The sequence below is a fragment of the Tursiops truncatus genome, chromosome 20 (genome assembly GCF_011762595.2).
Source record: "Tursiops truncatus isolate mTurTru1 chromosome 20, mTurTru1.mat.Y, whole genome shotgun sequence".
NCBI classification, from domain to species: Eukaryota; Metazoa; Chordata; class Mammalia; order Artiodactyla; family Delphinidae; genus Tursiops; species Tursiops truncatus.
Window position 1 is genome coordinate 53,297,364 of NC_047053.1, and position 22,846 is coordinate 53,320,209.

Below are 22,846 nucleotides of genomic sequence, written 5' to 3' on the forward strand. Positions count from 1 at the left end.
CGTCTTTCCTCATTTTAACATGACACTGACCAGAGTGAAAATAATTTATCTTTGTGGGTCTAACTGCCTGCCCTTCAGAGGAGTCAGGGGAATGGGCCTGATTATAAAGCCGCCGATAATTCTTGCCTTGTGAATTACTGTTCAAAGACCAAGTGTGATAGATGATCACGAAGCAATGGTTTAAGAGAGGAGGGAAGAGGGAAGCCAGCTAGAAAAGAGGGCGAGAGGGCCACACAGTTACATTGGAAAGACGTGAATGATGATCTCGAAGTCTTTCTCAGCGTTTCCCCTCAAAAGCACACCCCTTAACACACCCCACCTCTTCTCAGTATAACTTGAGACTTAACACGTCTTTCTCAGACACGTACAATGATCTTTCGAGCGTGTGGTGCTGCCCTTGTTGATTGAGGTGCTGATGCTTTTGAATCTTTTGGTAAGATGGTGCTTAGTTAAGTTTTATCTAAACCAGGTGGGACACTAAGTCACATGATGCACTTTCTCTCGGTCACCTCCTCACCAAGGGCCTGCTCGTGCTGGGTGCCTGGCTGGGGCCTGGGGGCTCATGTCATGGCTGTAGGCACCGGGAAATTGCCAAGGTCCCATAGGATGTAAGTTTCGGTGATTGCGGCCCCACTAGCACTGTGTTCTAACAAGCACTGTCCAACGTTTAGAACTTAATGCCATGCTCCCTTGGCTCTTCCCTACTTGACTCTGGTTTTGGGGTCAGGGGACATCAGCCCCTGGTAGGAAGCCTTTGGCTTCTGCCAGCTTCTCTCTGTAAGTGGTCCACAGTCACCCTTGGTTTGTTTATTCTTTATTCAACCATCGCAATCCAGCCTTTATTTCCACCCAGTGAGCTGGAGGTTTCTGGACATGGCAGAGCGTAATGATGTCACAAGAAAAATTCCAGGTTTAACTACCAAGAAGGAGGTGCCTAACACAGTAGGGGAAAAGGAAGGAAATGGGCTAGGAAGGAAACCCTGACTTCAGGACAAACGATCATGAATAAATGAGCACATACAAACAGCGCAATGAATACGAACCACACAAATGTAGGAGGACAGACACATGCGTGGGGGGTGTGTGTGTGTGTGCGCATGCATGCACTGGTGGGAGGGGTGTGTGTGTGTGTGTGTGTGTGTGTGTGTGTGTGTGTGTGGAAAGGAAGGATGGGTGGATTGTAGAGCATTTGGCCGGCGTACGCTGGACGACCTCAGGGGGTTCCGGGGTCCCTCTGCCCTCCTAGGGAGTCCTCAGGAGGGTGGCCGCTGTGTTCAGAAAGGTCCCTGTCACCCAGGATGTTATGAAAAGTGCATCTTTCTCCTCGGGCGGCTCTCGGGGACATGAAAAGTGCTCCACTCTGCCTGGGTGTAATTGAGCTTTGGGCTGAAGTTTTCACCCTGCAGCTTTGCTGGCAAATTCAGTAATGATGAATTAAGTGGAATATACGCAGCGTTAACGTGGACAGGATTTAAAATAATGTCTGCAGTTCACTTAATTACATTCCTTGTGGCTCCCCCCCCCCCCCACCAACCTTCAAAATGTCATTCCAGCATCCAGCCTAATTGCACCACAGCTTTCCCTCCTCACAGCAGCCCCCACCTTCCTCCTCTCCTCTCCACGGCGATCTGCTCTGTCTTTCTCTCCTACCGTGTTTGAGGTACATGCATCCTCCTGGGTGTTGTGGCTGTGCGGTTTCTTCCCTCCCCCCAGTTTATTCAACCTGCAGCCACTGTAACATCCCTTAGTTTCATTCGGGGTATAAAAGGATTCGGCCATGTTTTCAGGGGAAAGAATCAGCTATGAATGGGTGCCGAGCCCTACGTCTCTGTCTAGCTTGCTCTGTCCACTGTTGGGTGGGAGACCCTGGCTGTGCCCTTTCTCCTTGGGGAGGGGGAGGGGCAGGGCTGGGGCCCTAGCTCAGCGTGGCCACCACGTTCCGCCCCCGCCCCATCAGGAGCACTTCTGCTCATTTGTCGACGGCTCTCTCTCTTTCCTCTCAGGGTTGCCCCTGGTGGTGTCTCTGGGGGCAAGGTTTTGAAGGTGAAAGCAGGAGACAGACACCTCCATTTTTTTTTTTTTCTGGGCTGATAACTTCCGGCTCCTGTATCAGCTCCAACGGGAAAGATGTACAGGACCTGGAACTACCAAGCAGCGGGGTCTTCCCCTTTCTCCTGGCGTGAGGGTTGCTCTGCATCCGGAACAGCCTTGGAGATAGATGCCCCGCCACTTCCTCCTCTGAGCATCCGGCCTTGCTGAGGACGAAGCTCCCCCCCACCCCTGCCCCCGTTTAGGTTTAGGTGTAGAATTGGGTCCGGGGTGGGGGGGAGAGTGAGCGTAGATGTCGCCGCATCCGTCAGGGGAGGCGGAGTGGACTCGGGAGTTTTCTCTTTTCTTCGGAGAGAAAACCATCCATGCTCATCTCTCCCGCAGCCTTGCTTTCCCTGGGCAAACATTTAAGTGGTTGTTTCCCACCTACTAGTCTCTTGTTCCACCGTTAGCCGTCAAGACTTTCTCGCAACTGTGGTTTTTGTCTTTATCAAAAAAAAAAAAAAAGAGCTTGCAGTTGAAAGGGAGGGAAACCCAGACTAGCCAGAGGAAGAAAGGAGAATGCATTTTCAGGACACTGAATCCAAGGGCGATGAGATCAGTGGGGCCTCGTGGGCACTGCAATTAGGAAATGCAAAGCTGAGGGCCCGTGTTTATTCATTCTGCTCTGCCTCTCCACCAAGGCCTCTCACTGCAGCTTCCTTCTGTTTTCTTCACTCTGCAAACATGTTTTGCCAGCTGTGCCACAGCGAGTTAAGGGCTACCCCACAGCTCCCAGGGTGCTGTGTTCTCAGTTCGAGAGAACGGTCGAGTCTGAGAATCTGGCAGAGTTGGTGAGTGGGACCTGCCTGGTCCAGGTGACCCGCTCCTGGGGAGCATGGTGGAGCACGCCTGTGTCCCAGGCTCTCCCGCCTGGGCGAAGGCACCCTCAGAGGATGTGGCTGGGGTGTGGGTGGAGATCTGGGTCCCCCTCCCCCACCGGAAGATCTGTAAGTCTCGGGATTTAGGTCTCAGCTTCCAGCTCCCCTTCCCTCCAGGACTCTGTCCTCTGGATGGGATCACCTGCCTCTTCCCGGGCCCCGGCATCCCGGCACTCTCACAGGCCTCCCCGCTGCGGATCGCCCAGTGGTAGGCATCATCTCTGCAGCCAGGAAAGGGAGATGGCCGGGGATTTGGGGAGCTAGTTAGAGGAAGGATATCATAGGCTCATTAGCGGGCAGACCTTTTCCAACTGAAAGATCAGGGAGACCGGAAGGTGATGCTTCGGACCAATCAACAGCGACGCTGTCTTTGGAGCCACTTAACAGTCAACCACAGACCTGCAGGAGAGTGTGGCCCGAGGAGGAGGGGAGGGAGGGGCCTCTCTGCCTCCGGAGAGCCTCCGGGGCTGTGTAGGGCCAGCCTCTTGGCTTCTTCCTTCGCTTGGGCATTGAACCGAGACTGAAGATGGATGAGTGGTGATTTGGGGTCTACCCATGGTGCCTCGCAAGCGCACTGATTGCTTCAGGGCACACCGTTTTCAGAGGTAAAGCCAGGAATAATTTCCTGCCTTAGTGCCATCTGACCCCCCAGCAGTTATCCTGAGACCCTTGCAGGTGGATGAAGAGAGTCTGGACAGGAATATCTACCCACCTGTACTGTGACAGCAGTGACAAGGTGCAGGCCATTCAGAGAGATTCCAGGGCTCTGCCTGTTAGGGAGAAGCGGATGGCGTTTCCAAAGCCTCTGCGTGGATTGACATTGCAAGCAGAGAGAGTGCGGTCAGGCTTTCTCAGCGCGCTCTGCTGACGCCCCGCATTAGAATCACCGCAAACACTGATTGCAGATGTGATTCCTTCCTTCCTTTAAACCTACTTAAATGAACAAGGTAGGTTTTTTTAAGTGCAGATGTGTAGGAAAATCTGCAGGTTATATTAAACAAAAAGAGCAAACTACAAAACTGGATACACTCTTATTTCTTCTGGGTAGGGAAAAGACTGTTGAAACGGAGATAAATCCTGGTATTAATCTAATATATTTTTCTGAAAGCTTGCATTAAGATCTGTGGTCACTGGTTACCTAGGGAAGAGAGACTCCGAGTTTTCATTTCAGCCCTTTCTGTTCGATTTGCATTTCTAACCATGTATCTCTATGACTTTTATGCTTTGGAATGTCAGCACAGATTATCTGGGCAGTGGGATTACATACCATTTTCTTTTCTTCTTTATGCTCTTTTCATATGAAGAAAATCAATTTTATAAAATGCAATTTAGAAATAGGAATCTGCCACTGGCTTCCAGTACCAGATTCTCAGGGGAAGGAGCGCAGTGTTCCATATTTAACAGGCACACCAGTATTTGAGAATGTAGGGGATCCGAGCATGCCACCCCAAAATATGCCACTTGGGCGTATTGATTACTTGGAGCTAAAAACACCTCAGAAATGGCAGATGCGGGACGCGCTCTCTGACCTCCCTCTTTCTACCTAAAAATAGGACATAAGATTGCCCGTGAGAAGGAGACCCTCCCTGCATTAGGGAGGGCAGGACTCTTCACCTCCAGAGACTCTTATCAGCCCAGAGAAGGCACCAGGGAATCTGTAACAGGCCTTCCGAAAACAACCCTTTTCTTCCATTCGTTCCCCTGTACGTTGACCTTCTCAGTTTGTCATTCCTAAAAGCCGAAATCTCTTCTCCTTTGTCTTGTCCCTTCTCTACAAATTTGCTGTCCTTTGTTAAGATGCTGCATGGGCTCCAAGTTCTAACCACCGCTTTGAGTTACTCATCACTGAGTTTCCCCCGTGTGTACGCACGCTGCACATGTTAATACTCTGTTTTTCTCTTGTTAATCTCTCTTTGTCAGTTTAATGTACGGGGCCCCCGGCTCAGAACCTACGTGGGCAGAGGAAACGATTTTTTCCCTTCCCTATAAGAACCTGCCACTTAATTCCACTTACTTCTAAACGTACTTCTTGACAAATGCCCAGTCAGCAAGTGCTGTCTGCTGCTTCCTTGTTACTTCCACTACTACCACTCAGGGGTGGCAGCAGTGGGGCACTTACTTGGGGGTGCCCCCCGGACATGCATGTTTCTGAGCCTTATCCCCAGGGAAATCACTGACTTTCTCCTCTGGGACCTGCAAGAGCAAACTCTCTCTTTTAAAGAGCTCATGTGATCAGGCCAGGCCCACCTGGCAGGTCTCCCTATCTTAAGGTCAATTGTGACTAATCACAGGAGTGAAATCCATTGTATTAACAGTCCCAGGGGTTATACAGGGTGTGTACACAGGGGGGAGGGGGTATCTTGGGTGCTGTCTTTAGAATTCTGCGTACCATGTGGATGCTAAAGAGAAGATTTCTGTTTTTACCATTAATGTGATATTTGCTATGGATTTTTGATAGATACTTTTTGAAAGATACTAAAGATAGCTCCCTTATATGCTTAGTATTTTGCATCTATGTTCTTAAATGAGTATGGCTTAAAATTTTTTATCTCTTATGTTGTATTTCTCTGGTTTGAATATTAAGGTGATACCAGTCTCATCCAGCGTTGGGGTGTTTTGCTTCTTCTTCCCCCCCCCCCCCCCCCCCCCCGCCCTCAGTTACTTCTCTGGAACAGCAGACATGAGATCGAGATTATTTAATCCTTGATAATTTGTGAATATAAGTGATAAAAAAAAAAGCTTTTCCTATACTCTTAAGTTCTGTCTGGGGCATGTGAATTAAAGCGACAAGGGACAGATTAACAGGAGAAAAGCATACAAATTTTATTTTTAATTTTATGTGCACGAGGGCTCCACAGAAAAGAAATGAAAACTCAAAAAATGGTTCGCCTTGAGAGCTTATATTACCATTTTAACAAAAGGCAATAAATCATAGAGAAGTGACTAGACAAAGAAAACAGATTTGGGCTTCTAGGGCCCATAAATTGTGGGAAGACAAATACACGGGGGAAACTAATGGTAGATAAGGGCTATTTAGCAAGGTTTGTTATCCAGGTTCAAGCCATCTCTGGTGTTTGCATTTTCCTGGTACAGGGAAGGGAGACACCTTCACAAATGAAAATTTATATAACCTTTACAAAGGGAAAGTTATGTCCCACTTTTGGGCAGAAAGGGAGAGGACAGAGAGTTCCTTCTGTGTCTTCTGTTTCTCAATTGCCTTAAGCTCAAAATACTCCGTATGCCATGGTGGTATATCTGAGGGAGGCATATTCTGATCTCCTTCAAGACTTTTACCAGTGATACCGTCTTGCATCTAATGTGTTTGTGTATACATGTGTGCATGCATGGGTGCCTCGTCCAGAGGCTGTTTACCCTGGAGGCACGCTGTGGGTGTTGGCATGGCCTTGTTCAAGATGGAGACTGCTTCTCAACATTTTCTTTTGTCCTTTTTATTTACCATGCATTTTCTTCCCTTTTGTTTTGTACTTTTTGGGGGTTGATTGATTTTTCTTTATCTCCCTCTTTTTTTTCTTAGTCTTTATTAGTTTGGAACTTTTTTTTTTGGCCATGCCGAGGCATGTGGGATTTTAGTTCCCGGACCAGGGAGCAAACCCAAGACCACCTGCAGTGGAAGTGCAGAGTCCTAACCATTGGACTGCTAGGGAATTCCCAGTTTGGAAGTTTTTTGTTTTGTTTTGTTTTGTTTTTGCGGTACGCGGGCCTCTCACTGTTGTGGCCTCTCCCGCTGCGGAGCACAGGCTCCGGACGCGCAGGCCCAGCGGCCATGGCCCACGGTCCCAGCCGCTCCGCGGCATGCGGGATCCCCCCGGACCGGGGCACAAACCTGCGCCCCCTTCACCGGCAGGTGGACTCCCAACCACTGCGCCACCAGGGAAGCCCCCCCAGTTTGGAAGTTTTTAATTCAATTTCTTTCTTTTGTGGCTACCTTTACTTTTTTTAACACGCATACTTGACCCCGTGACATTCAGAATTAATCAGTATCTCTGCTCTTCTCCCTAACAATTGAAGGACCGTAGGATGCTTTAACTTGGTTTACCCCCTCATCGTCCATGTTATTTTTCTAATATTTTTGTTGTACCCTTTGTTTTAATACCTTCAAATTAGTCACTCGTATTGCTATTTCTTAAGTAGACTTTATTTTTTAGAGAAGTTTTAGGCTCACAGAAAAATGGAACTAAAGGTGCAGAGATTCCCTCTACGCCCCCTGCCCCCACTCATTCATAGCCTCCCCCGTTATCGCCATTACCATCAGGGTCGTGCATTTGTTTCAACTGATGAACCTACGTTGACACATCCTCATCACCCGAAGCCCATAGTTTACATTAAGGTTCATTCTTAGCGTTGTATGATCTGTACGTTTAGACAAATGTATAATGACGTGTATCTACCATTATAGTATCATACAGAGTGTTTTCACTGCCCTAAAAAATCCTCTGTGCTCCACCGTGTCATCTGTTCCTCCCTCCTACCTGCTGGAGAACGCTGACCGCTTTACTGTCTCCATAGTTTTGCCTTTTCCAGGATGTCATATGGTTGGAATCATACAGTCTGTAGCATTTTCAGACGGGCTTCTGTCACTTAGTCATATGCACTTAAGGTTCCTCCATGTCTTCATGGCTTGACAGCTCATCCCTTTTTAGTGCTGAGGAATATTCCATTGTCTGGATGGACCACAGTTTATTTATCCGTTCACCTACTAAAGGATATCTCGGTTGCTTCCAGTTTTTGACAATGATGAATAAAGCCGCTATAAACATCTGTGTGCAAGTTTCTTAACTCCGTTGAGTAAATACCAGGGAGCAGGATTTCTGGATCATATGGTAAAAGTATGTTTAGCTTAGTAAGAAACCACCAAACTGCCTTCCAAAGTGGCTGTACCGTTTCGCATCCCCACCAGCAGTGAAGGAGCGTTCCTGTTGCTCCACATCTTCGACAGCATTTGGTGGTGTCAGTGTTCTGGATTTTGGCTGTTCTAATAGGTTTGTAACAGTATCCCATTTTTGTTTTATTATCTACTTTTATTTTTTTGGCTGTGTCGGGTCTTTAGTTGTGGCACGCGGGGTCTTCGTTGAGGCATGCGGGATCTTTTGTTGCAGCATGGGCTCTTCGTTGTAGCGCACGGGCTTCTCTCTAGTTGTGGTGCCCGGGCTCCAGGGCACGTGGACTTTGTAGTGTGTGGTACACAGGCTCTCCAGTTGAGACGCATGAGCTCAGTAGTTGTGACTTGCAGGCTTAGTTGCCCCACGGCACGTGGGATCTTAGTTCCCCGACGGGGGATCGAACCCACATCCCCTGCATTGGAAGGAGGATTCTTTACCACTGGACCACCAGGGAAGTCCCCCATTTTTGTTTTAATTTGCATTTTCCTGATGACATATCACGTGGAACATCTTGTCATATGCTTATTTTCCATTTGTATATTTTCTTTTGCGAGGAATCTTTTAAGGTCTCTGGCCCTTGTTTGAACTGGGTTGTTCGTCTTCTATGTGTTGAGTTTTAATAGATCCTGGTATATTCTGGATAACAGTTCCTTATGCAAAGATTTTTCTCCTAGTCTGTGGTTTGTCTTCTCCTTCTTGATACTGTGTTTAGTGAAGCAGAAGTCTTTTATTTTGATGAAATTCAGCTTTTACCAATTAGCATTATTGTTTTTTTAATAATCTATTTTCCAACATTTTGCTAATTTCTCCACTATTGCTTCTTGCATTGCACTCCTTCCTGGATTCTCTTTTATTTTTCCTTTAATATTTCTTCACTTAGGATCCATGAAGGGAAAAATCTTAGTCTCATCTAAAAATATCTTTATTTTGGTCTGACCTTTGAAAGAAAAACTGAGTTGCTTAAATTTCTAGGTTGACAGAAATGTTTATTTCCTTTAGCATTTTGACAGTATTATTCCATTTAGACTGCTTCCATCAAACTAAAGAACTGTGTTATAGGTTGTATATTCTCTGCAGGCATCATAAAAATCCATACGACAGCAGCCTTATTTCAGTTTTCTGGTTGCTTATACGTTTTTCACTTGTTTTGGTGTTTTTTATTTTCAGTATGACGTAGCTTTGTGTGTGTGTGCGTGCGCGCGCACGTGTGTGTTTGTTTTGCTTAAGACTTGGACTGCTCTTTTAGTCTGAATGCTCGTTTTATTATTATATTATTCTGGGAAAGTTTTTTAGTAATTATCTCTTCAAGTTTGCCTCTCCCTCATATTCTTTATTTTCTTCTCCTGCAACAGTTATTATAACTTAGATGTATATCCTGTGTTCTTATTTATCTCCCATGTGTCTTAAGCATTTCTTAACGTTGTCCATCCCTTTACTTTTCTGTGCTTTAGATCTATTTTCTAGTCCATTGATAAGTCCCTGAGTTGATCCTAGTTTACAATTTAACTTGTCTGTTGAGTTTTTCAGTGAAATGACTATAGTTTTTTATTTTTTAATTGTCCTAGTGGGTTCTTGTTAAGATGTCTGCTTTTTCTTTGTTACATGTGCTTCTTTTCTTATGGTTTTAATTTCTTCTCTTATATCTTTAATCAGGTTAGGCATATATTATATATTATATTTATATAATTGAGGTACAGTTGTATAATATTATATAAGTTACAGGTGTACAACAGTGATTCACAGTTTTTAACGGTTATACTCCATTTACAGTTATTATAAAATATTGGCTATGTTCCCTGAGTTGTACAATATATCCTTGTAGCTTATCTGTTTTATACATAATGGTTTGTACCTCTTAATCCCCTATTCCTATCGTGCCCCTCCCTCCTTCCCTCTCCCCACTGGCAAACACTCGTTTGTTCTCTGTATCCATGTGTCTGTCTTTTTTGTTATTTTCACTAGTTTGTTTTACTTTTTAGATTACATATACAAGGAATATCATACAGTATTTGTCTTTCTCAGTCTGGCTTATTTCAGTAAGCATAATACCCTCCAAGTCCATCCATGTCATTACAAATGGCAAAATTTCATTCTTTTTTATGGCTGGGTAGTATTCCATTGTATATATACCATATCTTCTTTATCCATTCATCTGTTGATGGACACTTAGGTTGCTTCCATATCTTGGCTATTATGAATAATGCTACTGTGAACATTGGGGTGCATGTATGTTTTAAATCATGTCTGTTACATAAAGGCCACGTGTCTCCCTCTGTGTGTGTCCACTGACTCCAATTCGTAGTGTGTTGTTTTCTTCTAGGCTTTGTAACATTTTACCATCAATCCTTCTCTAGTGGGCTGCATTTTTCCTTAAGGATTCCTAGTGTCCGCCTCGTGGGAAACCCTTCAGAGTAGTTTTGCATTTGTTTATGTAAGACCTCTTTGCAATAACATTAGCCTAGAACCAATTTCTACAGTGATGTACAGATTGGGGTTTCCTAGCCCATATAGAAAGCAGAAACTCAGAAGTCCGACCTGTTCAAAGTATAAGCCCAAGGTTTTAATTTTACAAGTATTTCTTTTTTCCTCCAGAGACCAGGCAGAAACATGTAGTCATCTTTTTTGCCCCTCTGTGCAGCTGGGTGGACTTTTGTCTCTAGCCCACTCTTCCACACAGGGACAGAATTTTATGACACGTGCATTTGTAGAATTTCACCTCCTACTTGATGTGGCCCAAGGCCCCCAGGTGGACAGTAACACCCAGGACCTATTCTTGGAAACCTTGTTAATCCCTAGGCAGCCTCTGGACTGGTTTTGTTGTATAGGCTCTGGTTTCTAGCCTCCTTATGCTTCCTGATTCCCTTTCTTTGTTGCAAGCTCAGCTGTGTATTTGAAATCCTTTTGATTTGTTTATTTCATGCATCATTTCTAGGTGTTTGTGGAGGGAGATTTTGGTTTTATCGTCATCTTTAATCTTGCTGAAAACTGACATATCTTGGGCAGAGACTTAAATCTGCAAACAAATTCTGCTACGTCTCGTCTTCAGTTGTTCTCCAGGTCCTCTGTGTCCCAGGTTCTGCCAGGCAGCAAGCCATCCTTCACCCTCACTTCCTGCAGCTTCACGAACTTGTATCTTTTTCATGACTTGTGATTTGACGTTTCCATACATTTGACAAGGAAATGAAAATATAAACAAATGTCCACGATCCTGAAGACCTGACTGACGTAAGAGGTGGGTTAGGACTTCTGTTAAACTGTTAGGCTGGGAGGGAACTTTTGCGTAGGGACTCATTTTATAAGCGTTGAGTTCTTCGCGAATGTTTGGGGTTCTGAGCGTGTTTGTTTTCCTGTCCCACCTCGCAGCTTGGAGAAGTCATGCCCTGAGGGTGAGGAACCTAGGAGGTGTTTCCCATGTGCATCCAGCATATTCAGAACATGTGTTAGGGAACTCACCTTGCAGCAGCAGGGGTCTCCTGTTAACCCTTTCACAGTCTGTGGCTCATTTCATGGGCAAGAGGCCATTTAAATGTCCAGCTTTAGCTGAGCTCAGCCCGCCCTGTGAAATACAGAGCTATGGGAAAACCCCAAATTGGTTGGTGTACATTTCTCACCCGGTGAATCTTGATCTATTTATATCAAGACTCCTCAGCGTGCTGCAAGAAAAGATACAGATGCTTATGCTTGGCCCCCGATTTGCCGAAGTCAACTCTCTAGGGACGGAGCCGAAGATCCTGCCTTTAAAATTCACCAGGTGATTCTCAGTCCTACTACCATGTGACAATATCTGTCCTGGGTTCCCGCAGTGAGGCGGTGATAGGGAAGCCAAGGCGTTCCAAAGAATCTTTGGGGCAAACAGAGTTTCCTCTGAGATGGAGAGTTGACAGAGCGGGGTTCTCAGGCTGCCCTGTGCCTGGGTGTGCTGTGTGGGAGGGAGATTGGGCTCAGTGGTTCATCAAAAGCCTCATCTTCGGAGGTGATCTTGAGGGGTGGGTGGAGGGAGGAGATGGTTTAAAGCCACTTGGTGACAAGAAAAGACGGGGTGTGGGGAAAGAGGACAGGAGAAAATCTAACGGAGCACTAACTTCCTCGGGGTTTGAGTTAAAACGTTGCCTGGGTTTCAGTTAGGTGAGCACCTTCTTCCCCATCCCTGTGGGTTGCCATGGCGGCAGGCACACTGCTATGTGTAGTCCACCCCTGCTACCTGCCTCTGGCACTGGCGGTCCTACAAGCTCTGCTGAGCCCAGACCTGACTTCTCCGCAGGCTGGGGGCTGCAGCGGAAAAATGGGGGACAGATTTTGGTGGGCAGGGGAGAACTTGCCAGGGGGGTTTAGGGTGGGTAAATGCTACACTCTGATAATTTCAAGAAAAGTGCCAGGTAGCTCTGTCTGGGTCGGATGTTCTGTTCTTGTTCTTGTGCTTTGGACCAGAGTCAGGGACCGTTGAGCGAAGGCATGGCACGTTATCCCCCAGGCAGAGCACACCTCCGTGCCCCGTCCCCTCCGCACTCACTCCCCCAGCATCCCTCCATGGGTTTCCCCTGGGTCCCCTTGGAACAGTGTGGGTTCCTTGGGCTTTCTGCACTGATGCTTGCTCCCACGTTCCTCATTTGGTAAGTGGAGGTGATTACGGAATTGGTTATCCTAAGAGCGATTACAAGAGTGGGAACACATTTGGGGCATCAGGTGATGTGTTCCATTCAGTGCAAGGTGAGCAAAATGATGATGAGGCCCACAAGTGAAGACGCCCAGTGAACAGTTGGCAAGAGACCAGGGCTGGACATGGCGAGCTTGGGGGTCCATTGCTAATGGGTTGCCATCGTTTTCCTGGATCCTTCTCTGTCCCCTAAGTTATGTTTTCTAACGTGTCTGTCATACCTGCAGACTCCTGAGCCCTGCCCAGGTCTACCATGAGATCCAAGAATCTGCACTTAAAAATTTCTTCTAAGGTACAATTGTTACGAGAGTTGTTTAGGTGATATTTCTTTTTAAATTTTATTTTCTTATGGTAAGCCCACTTAACGTGAGATCTACCCTCTTAACAAATTTTTTTAGTGTACAACACATTGTTGTTGGCTGTTGGTACAGTGTGGTACAACAGATCTCAAGAACGGAAGCATCTCATCGTGCTTAACTGAAATTTGATGCCCTTTGATTCTGAGGACAAAGAATGTCACCTGCCATGTCCGGAAACAAAGGATGTTGAGGCCATCAAGCCATCAGCCACTGTAGCCACCCTGGACTGTGCACCCTGAGGGGATTTGGGATGGACAAAAACAGGAGACTGGCCCTAGATGGTTAAGGTGCACATCAAAGGCATGATTTCAATGAGCCAGACGCTTCCATCTTCCCATACAGATGGCAGGTTTTTCTTTTGATGTTCTGACTTTTTTTTATTTTTGCAAAATTTCCTGTATATCCTGGCTCCCCCGCTTGCCTCTTCGGAGCCTCCCTCAGAGCCATCTGAGAGGCTGTCTCCTGGGCTGAAGTCCTCAGCAAGTCCACCAAATAAAACATAATTCTCAGCTTTTAGGTTGTGCATTTTTTTTCAGTTGATAATTTGTTAACTCCCTATTTCAAAAATATGGAATGTGGGCTTCCCTGGTGGCGCAGTGGTTAAGAATCTGCCTGCCAAGGCAGGGGACATGGGTTCGATCCCTGGTCCGGGAAGATCCCACATGCCGCGGAGCAACTAAGCCCGTGGCCACAACTACTGAGCCTGCGCTCTAGAGCCTGCGCGCCACAACTACTGAAGCCTGCATGCCACAACTACTGAGCCCGCGAGCCACAACTACTGAAGCCTGCGAGCCACAACTACTGAGCCCGCGAGCCACAACTACTGAGCCTGTGAGCCACAACTACTGGAGCCCGCACGCCTAGAGCCCGTGCTCCACAACGAGAAGCCACCACAATGAGAAGCCTGCGCGCCGCAACAAAGAGTAGCCTCCTCTCGCCGCAGCTAGAGAAAGCCCCGCGCACAGCAACAAAGACCCAGCGCAGCCAAAAATAAATTAAATAAATAAATAAATTTTAAAAAAATGAAGGGAAAAAGAAAAATATGGAATGCTTCACCAGTGTGGGTGTCATCCTTGCTCCGGGGCCATGCTAGTCTCCTCTGTATCTTTCTAACTCTGGCATGTGTGCTGTTGAAATGAACACAAGAACCTGCACTTTGCTCAGGCTTCCTAAATGGTGATCTTCCGTTGTTTTTTGTTTATTCATTTGTTCCTTCATTCATTCACTTTTGCACGCTCAAGTTTGAGAGCCACCGTGAGAGACTGTAAACCTGGCCTGGGTTCTGTTAGGGTCTTCTGCCATCCAGCTGGTCACAGACAGCTCCTACCATACACATCTTGGCCTCCCCACCCTCTCTGAGTAGTAAGCGCCACAGTGTGGCTTGAGGATGACTGATGCTCTGTCCTGCAGCCCTGTGGTCCTCTTTTGCATTAATGGTCAGTAATAATCTGAACATCCCTTGGAGAGTCTGTCCTTCTGCGGCCTTCATTTTCAGGAAGGCATCTCTGCTTTGAGCTGAAGCTGGAGGAATACAGAGCTCTCCCCAGCCACGTCTTTCCCCTTCTCTGGACCTCTAGTGGGTGTCATTTGTTTCCCACTAGAAACCAAGCCATTCTTCATGGGTTCCTTGTGGTCGCTGAGTGGGAACAGCATGAGAAAGTGTGTTCCCAGCCTGGCAAGGTTTCCGTTCTGTCCCCATTAAATCGTCTCGTTTTGCCAGGCGGGGTCCACCTCTGAGCGTGAGTGTGGCCTCCTTCATCCCCATGCTGTTGTCACTGGTCAGCCCCACTCCATTGGATTCCTAATTCCTCTTATTCCTGCCGTCTCAGAACCAGTTTCTTTCTTTGCTCTGTTGGCTCCCAACAGCCTCAGAAAGCAGAAGGCTCAGGGATTCAGCCTCCTCGCACATGGGAAGGGTTCCACGTAGAGCCCCCTCCGAGGCAGGGGGCCATTTACGCAGAGTGCCCGCTGGATTTGTGACACAAAGACAGCCCACCCTTTGAAGACCCCCAAACCTTAACCGAAAATGGTAGAGAAAGAGACGTGTTTCCCTTGCTGGGAGCTGCAGTCTGTTGGCTTGATTAGTTTTTAGAAACCAATTTTCCTCCCAGCCATTTTCCTTATTAACTGTCTTTATGGTCAAATCCAGAGAGTAAAGAGTGGTGCTTATTCCTCCCAGCAATTAGCTGTCTGATGCTCTCATTAAGCCATTAAGTTTCAGTTTCCAAGGTGGAGTTCTAAAATTATATGTGTGTGTGTGTGTGTGTGTGTGTGTGTGTGTATAAAATCGTTATACATATATGTATAATTAAAAAAATTAAATCTGAAAATGGAAATATAATTGCTCAATGGAAATATAATTGCTCATCGGAATATTATTTCTATATATTACACAGATCACGTATGTACTTATGTATGTAGATCTGCCTGTCTATCCATCTGCCTGTATCTGTCTGTCTGTCTATGTATATCTGGATAAGTAACCAACCAACCAGCATGCTTCAGGGATTCCAAATGCTCCCATCTCCTTGGTTGTAACATTTTTTAGGAAGTGCAAACTGGTATTACTGTTAACCTCAGTAAACTACATTAGATCAGTAAATCTTTTTTTTTTTTTAATGAAAGAAAAGGAAGGGAAAAACAAGTTACTTTGTACTCCAAAGCAAAATTGACAGTGATCTTGAAGGGCACTAGCCCTCTCCTTTTATTCATGCAAAGTCCCTATTATCTTTAGCAGCAGGTGATCCTTTCTGAAAGTTGAAAATGTCAATGTGATTGTGGAATTTTGAAATGTTCACATTAACAGCCAAGGCACGTTTCTGCTGTGCAGGCGTGGAGAGTTGGGATTGGGCGGCACTTGAAAATTCTGCATTCAATCCGTGATCTAATTTTTTCTCCTTCACTACGAACCTCCTGATTTGGGGGATTTAAGTGAAGAATGGACTAGGTGTACTAGACACGCCGTTAGCCTTTCTTTTATATTTTTATAAATGTAACACAAGTTCATGGTGGGAACTGCTGAGATGGGGTTCGTGTTGTATTTGATGTGTGCCCACCAGGGGACCCCCCGCCCCCATCTCCCCTCACCTGTCCTTCAGGGCGGGCAGTATTATCATCCGCACATGGCAAGCGTGGAAACTGAGATCCAAGGGTCCCAAGTGACATTCCTAAAGATGCATAACCAGGAAGTGGTAGGACTGGGATGTGAACTTGGGCGTCCGGGGAAGCGTCTCCTGGAAAGGGAGTGAACCCAGAGTCTCATCTGCTCCCCCAGAACCGCTCTTCCCGCACCCTTCATACCCGGTGACAGAGTCCTCTGTGTGATTACCTTGGAGAAGAAGGAAAGGAGAGAAGCCTGGAGAGGTGAGAAAAGGGGGAAGTGCCAGAGAGCCTGCTGTGGGCTTTCCCCTTGTCTTGTTTCCCTGGTGTGTGTCTCCTGGAGGACCGGCGCCTTCAGCCAGCCCGCCAGCGACTCAGGCTGGGCCCGCCCACCGTTCTTTGCTTTGATTGACATTCCCCCAAGAGGAAGAGGAGAAACTGCTAGACCACCTCAAAGCAAATAAACTGATCATAATCTGGCTGTGGGCACACGTGTGCTCGCTGCTCTCTCTCTCTCTCTCTCTCTCTCTCTCTCCCCCCCCCTCCTTCCCTCTCCCTCCCTCCCTCCCTCCCTCCCTCCTCCCCTCTCCCTCCCTCCCTCCCTCCCTCCTTCCCTCTCCCTCCCTCCCTCTCTCTCTCTCTCTCTCTCTCTCTCTCTCTCTCTCACACACACACACACACACACACACAGACACAGAGATGCATACGCTGAAAAGGTGAGCAAAGGGGAACGTCTGGGGCTCACAGCCACGGTAGCGTTCTTCCCCTTTAACCCTGGGGGGGGGGGGGACAGGAGGCTCCTGTGTCCAAATCACTGTTGCTGATCTGGAGAGTGGGGAGGTGGTGGCAAACTGATGCCAGGTCGGCCCGGAATTTCCCCTTGTGCCTCCCTAGCGGTACCAGCAGATTCTTCTTTCCACGGTCCACCCCCCACCCACAAGTCAAACACGAGTTTGCCGTCATACGAGCTGACTTGTGTTCTTTTCCACGGAGAACACCCAGGTTGGGAGGGCGGTTTTTCTTTACTAGATGGGACCCCGTTCTTGGAGAGTCGTTTTTTGTTTTTTTGTTTGTTTTGCTTAATAGCGTGGGTAGCTGTGCCCAGGTTTACCTCTGCCCTCTGTCCGAAATGTCTTTTGAACAGATTAATAGTACGGAAGTATTGCTGGGGAGATATTTAGCTGATTAGGAAAACAGACCTTCAGAGACAGATGTTTAGCTGCATTTACATAATTGTAAATTATTTGCATCTCAGTGATGTGCTAGCGGCTCCTTATTTATAAGCCGTAAACCCGTGCGGATTGGAAATGAGCCCACCTAAGCCAAGAATATCCAACAGGGCCTTGGTGGGGCTTCACCTTTCTAGCTTTGTAGGTTACGCTAACATAGGGGTTCTTCTCACCTGAAAGAATTCAGGTGTTGGGCTTCTCTGGTGGCGCAGTGGTTGGGAGTCCGCCTGCCGATGCAGGGGACGCGGGTTCGTGCCCTGGTCCGGGAAGATCCCACATGCCGCGGAGCGGCTGCGCCCGTGAGCCATGGCCGCTGAGCCTGCGCGTCCAGAGCCTGTGCTCCGCAACGGGAGAGGCCACGACAGTGAGAGGCCCGCGTACCGCAAAAAAAAAAAAAAAGAATACAGGTGCTTGTGCCCCGTGCAGGTTCTCTGTGGCAGAATATACTCTGTGACGCCCTCGTCCTGTCCCCCAGGAAAGGGCCTTTGTCTGCTGATCCTTGTCGATGCCATTTACCCCCGCTTTGTCCATCATCTTCTGGAATTTCTTCCTGGTTAGTAAGCTCCAGTTCCCTGCCCCATCCCCACATAATCCCTTGTTATTCTTTATGTGATTTTCTTGAATCCGACCAGTGTCTGGAAGCTTTCCATCTTGGTGACGCAGGGCTTGCTTTCTGGAAGAGAAGAGGAAGGCGGAGGAGGAGACGCGCGCCCACCTGCCCTCACTGCCTCTCTCATAGGTGCCTCTGGGCTCCTCCGTTTCTGCACCCGGTCTTCTCTGGATGGCCTTTGGCACGGGCTTGACACGTGACTGGCCTGATCAAGAAGATTGGCTGCTTTTGAGGGCAGAGTGGTTAATCCGGCCAGAGCTCAGGCCGGGAGACCGGTGCAAGGAACTGGGGATTTGCCTTGGGTAAGAAGATGGGCCTGGAGGCCAAGTTCAAGCCCTCTTTGCCCTCAGACGTCTAGTTTGTTCAGCACGGCGAGGGCCGAAGCTACAGGGGGCAAGGCAGTGACGTGCGTCCTGGGGGGTCTGCGTGGTGGAAGGAAACGTTCATGCCCCAAATGCTTCAGAGAATTAGTGGGTCGAGGGGATTTGGGGTTTTAGAAGCAGTGGTGGCGAGGCTGAAGGGGAAAGAGATTGAGGTGGTGTGGTTGGTGGAAACGGCCCCGCACCGGCAGTCGGGAGATCTGGGTCTGCACCCCGGTCCCTGCTGCTTTGTGGCTGAGGAGTCGTCATCCCTAGCAGGATCACTCCGTCTGAGCCAGGTTTTCTTGCTTCAGTCCGACCTCTCTTGGCTGCTGAGGACGGGGATCAGTTAGACCAGGTGGAGCCAGAGGGATTTTTATTGGCTCCCTGGTGGGGAGGGTAGTACTGGGAGCTCATGGGAAAAGGGGGAGCTTCACGAATAGGCAGCAGGCCTGGAACGGGACATGGCACCTCTGAGGTGACTTCTCCACCCGATGTATTTCCCTTGTCTTTGCTGGCGTGGACAGGCTCGAGTCCATGGGGCAGGGTCCATGGGCATTATGTGTAGACCAGGGACTTTGATGGGCTGGCTTGAATCATAAGTCCATCCACGTGCTGACCGCTGTGGACTGGACGCTAGAGCAGGTTTAGGGCTGGGTATTGGGTCTTCCCTGTCTGAATTCTGAATCAACAGTAAGAAGCAGAGGAGGCAGATGGAAATAATTTCACTGTCATTACCAATGAAGGTTAGGTTAGAGGCAATGGTTTTGTATGCAGCAACAATGGGATTCATGACGGTGAATGCAGAATTAGGCGGACTTAGCCGCCAATCACAGACACATCTGTGGAGCCACGTGGGCCCTGGGCCCCGCCCCCCCCCCCGCCGCCCCGCCTTAAGACTTGCCACATGGGGGATTAGACCAGAGACATGTTACCTGTGGGCACCCTGGCACTCAAGGGAAGAGGGAGGGGGCTGAACCATTTATGTCCGTCCCCCCAGATTCATCTCTCAGGAAACTCACTTCTTCCCCACAGGAGGTGTGAAGGGCGGGACAAAAGGCCAAGAGTATTTAGGGAAAATTCCTCCTCCTGGACCAAGAGGATAGGGAAGAAGCATCACACACACACGCACACACGCACCCGCACGCACATGCACGCACACTGTAGGCTGTCAGTTACAGGAAGGGGGTGGAGCTGGGGATAGTGGCCGGGCAGCTACTCGGAAGGAAGGATGTTGGGTAGGGCCCAGAGCTAACCCATTCCTCACCTGTAAGATGGGTTCATACCTCCTAGAGCTGCTTCTAGGATTAAAGAAGATACAAAGTTCTCCAGGTCACTGAACATCCGGGGCCTTGCAGGGTATACAACAAACACTCGGTCAGTGATAGTTGATCCTGAATCGGGGAGCAGGGGGGTCATGAAGCAAGAATCAGCTCATCTTGGGCTGCTGTGTGTCACGGGGCCGGGGGGTTGGTGATTATATAAGGTTATAAGTTTGATTATCCCGCTTTTCAGGTGGGCATTTACTATTCATGGAACTGCTCTCCCCTCCTTCCCCCCCCCCTTTGTCTCCTGGGGAGGATTAGGTTGAAGTAGTGCCTTCTGTGAGTGGGTAGTTAGGATATAACACCTCTAATAGGGTTAGTATGTGAAATATTTAAGTAACCTCCTCTGTGCCAGACACCGTGCTGGGCGCCGTAGATGTAACCGTGAGCAAAGCTCAGGCCCAGACACGAGGCGGTGGCCTTGCAAACAGACAACACATAAATGATGAACGGGAAAAATGTTCAATATGATGGAAACGTAGGCTGCAGAAAGCACCCCTGCTTAGACACACGTTCTTTTTCATATACCATTTAAATCGAGCCTAAGAAGGAAGGGCTCAGAAACCAATCCTAAAGATAACATTTACATCACAGAAGTCTCAGAACAAGAAACATTGGCCCTTTTAAGTTCCACCAACATTTGGCCAATTTTAAACTGGCGATTCCTCATTCCTGTCCAGCCACCTTTCATGATTCTAAACACCAGACCTCACTGGAGGCCTGGAGGTTCATTGGTTGTGCTTGACTTTAAAATGATTTGGACAGTAAGCACATCTTTTCTTCTGACAGGAAAAGGAATCTTGAGTATGTATTCTTTTTTTTAAAATTTAATTTTGCTTTATATTGGAGTATAGTTGATTTACAATGTTGTGTTAGTTTCAGCTGTACAGCAAAGTGATTCAGTTATACATATACATATATACGTTCTTTTTTAGATTCTTTTCCCATATAGGCCATTACAGAGTATTGAGTAGAGTTCCCTGTGCTATCCAGTAGGTCCTTATTAGTTACCTCTTTTATATACAGTAGTGTGTATGTGTCAATCCCAATCTCCCAATTTATCCCTATTCCCCTCTTTCCCCCTTGTTAACCTAAGTTTGTTTTCTACATCTGTGACTCTGTTTTGTAGATAAGTTCATTTGTACAATTTTTTTTTTTAGATTCCACATATAAGTGATATCATATGATATTTGTCTTTCTCTGTCTGACTTAATTCACTCAGTATGACAATGTCTAGGTCTATCTATGTTGCTGCAAATGGCATTATTTCGTTCTTTTTTATGGCTGAGTAATGTTCCATTGTATATATGTTTGAGTATGTATTTTTTTTTTTTTTTTTTTTTTGCGGTACGCGGGCCTCTCACTGTTGTGGCCTCTCCCGTTGCGGAGCACAGGCTCCGGATGCGCAGGCTCAGCGGCCATGGCTCACGGGCCCAGCCGCTCCGTGGCACGTGGGATCTTCCCGGACCGGGGCACGAACCCGTGTCCCCTGCATCGGCAGGTGAACTCCCAACCACTGCGCCACCAGGGAAGCCCCTGAGTGTGTATTCTTAGCTCTCTGTTCGGCTACTGGAAATTCTGCATCGTGCGCATCTCGACCTCTAGCAGCTGACAGGAATCTGGTTGAGAACCTCTGATTCGGGAGAATGTATTATGATATGGAATGTATTTACGATTTATTGTTGTGTAAAGTCATGTTTCAAAATAGTATGATTCAGTTAAAAGATGTGTGTGTGTGTTTGCATTTATCCACACACAGTATAAATATAGAAAAGATTGTTAGGATTTTTAAAAGGTGGTCACTTCTGGGTGGTGAGTCGTTTTCTGTCTTTCTTTGTGCTCATCAGTATTTTGTATATTTCCTGTAATGGGTGGGAATTTGTCAGAAGATATTTTAATACATTTTAAGGGAAAATAGTGCTTTTACTTGAGGGCGCAAAAGAGGTTGATTCCCCGGGGGCCAATGAACTTGCTGCTCCTTTAGAGCACGTCCTTATGTTATGAACGGTTGGAATGTGCTGTCTGTGAAACTCATCTGGGGGAATTTCTTGGGCTAGAACAGAGTTCTAGAAACTCTGGCACTGGAAACAGCCGCTCTCTCCTACTCACCAGGGATGAGTGGTCATTTAGGCCAGCTGTGTCAGAGGCTGTCTCCAGAAGCATAGAAGGTTCGTGCTAGAAGGGGCCCTGGAGTCTGTCTAATTCAGCTCAGTTACACTTGGAAGAAGCAAAAATCTTGAGCGGTTGGGACTTTCCTAGGGTTACGTGTAGAGCACTGGAGATAGAGTTGGTGTGAGAATTGTCTACCGTGGATTCCGTTCATTTCGTTGTGTCTTTCTAAAGAGTGAGAAAAATATGGTGCAACTTTAATGTAGAATAAGACGTTGCAGACTTAGATGTCTGAGGACGCGAATATCTCCCTCCCTATCTCCACCCCTCTCTCCCCTAGCTGCTTGGGCCCTGAACCCCTTGAGCATGTTTGGGACTCTCCCTTCTGCCCCATCTCGCAAGTCTTGGTGAAAGACAGAGCCTGCCTTTCAGGATAGAAGCTGGACTTCCAGCCTGTCTGGCAGCTGGAGGTGACCTTGGCTTGGCCAGTTAGATGGACCTGACGGCAAAGGGGGCAGTGTTACAGCAGGAGTGGCCAGCATTTTGGGACATTGGGGATAAGGGTGCCACCCTGAGGGCGACGTGGGGGCATTTTGTGGGTGGAGCAGGAAGTCCTGGTCTCCCTTGGCCCTGTCTGTGTTCCAGGGTGGGTTCTGTGGCCTTCCTGGGTTGGTTCCACGAGCCCCTCCCTTGGGACACTTCCGATGAATGAGTTGGGTTCTGTTCCCCAGCATTGGGGACTGTGACCAAGAAACACTTCCTACTGAAGCCAGACGTGGACTTTCAGTCTCCTCTGCGTCCGGGTCAAGCCCCAGCTCTCTGACCTTCTTGTAGCGAAGACAAAAAGCAAACCCTAAATCGTCAGGCCTGTGCTCATCTTCTTCTTTTTTGTTGTTATCTCCAGCGATTATCCTGTGATCCAGCATCAACTGTTTGTATCCCGAAAAGCAAAGAAAATCCATAAACCAAGAAATATTTATGGAATTTTAGTCTCACGTAAACCTATTTAGAAGCACCATGTTTTCCTTTCAGTTTTGCGGCCTTTGACAAAAGAAAGATTTTGTTTCCCATTGTGGTTTGCAGAATGTCATGCTGCTTGTTAATATTGGCAGTGTGGATACTCTCTTGATTATAGAAGCTAAGAGTTTTCATCTATCCTGTCATGTTTTGATTCCTGGTGACCAACTTCTAGGATAAAAGAGGAAACGCTATATATATAAATAGACAGAGGG

At 47.5% G+C, this 22,846-nt stretch overlaps 1 protein-coding gene and 1 non-coding gene across 10 annotated transcripts in view; one reads left to right on the top strand and one right to left on the bottom strand.

Moving 5' to 3' along the window:
• SLC39A11 (solute carrier family 39 member 11) overlaps nucleotides 1-22,846 on the top strand; it is a 414,544-nt gene that overhangs the window by 242,518 nt on the left and 149,180 nt on the right. The window lies entirely within an intron of this gene.
• Nucleotides 13,920-14,026, bottom strand: LOC117309828 (U6 spliceosomal RNA). The gene has a single exon (XR_004524119.1). It is a non-coding gene; the product is annotated as a U6 spliceosomal RNA (small nuclear RNA).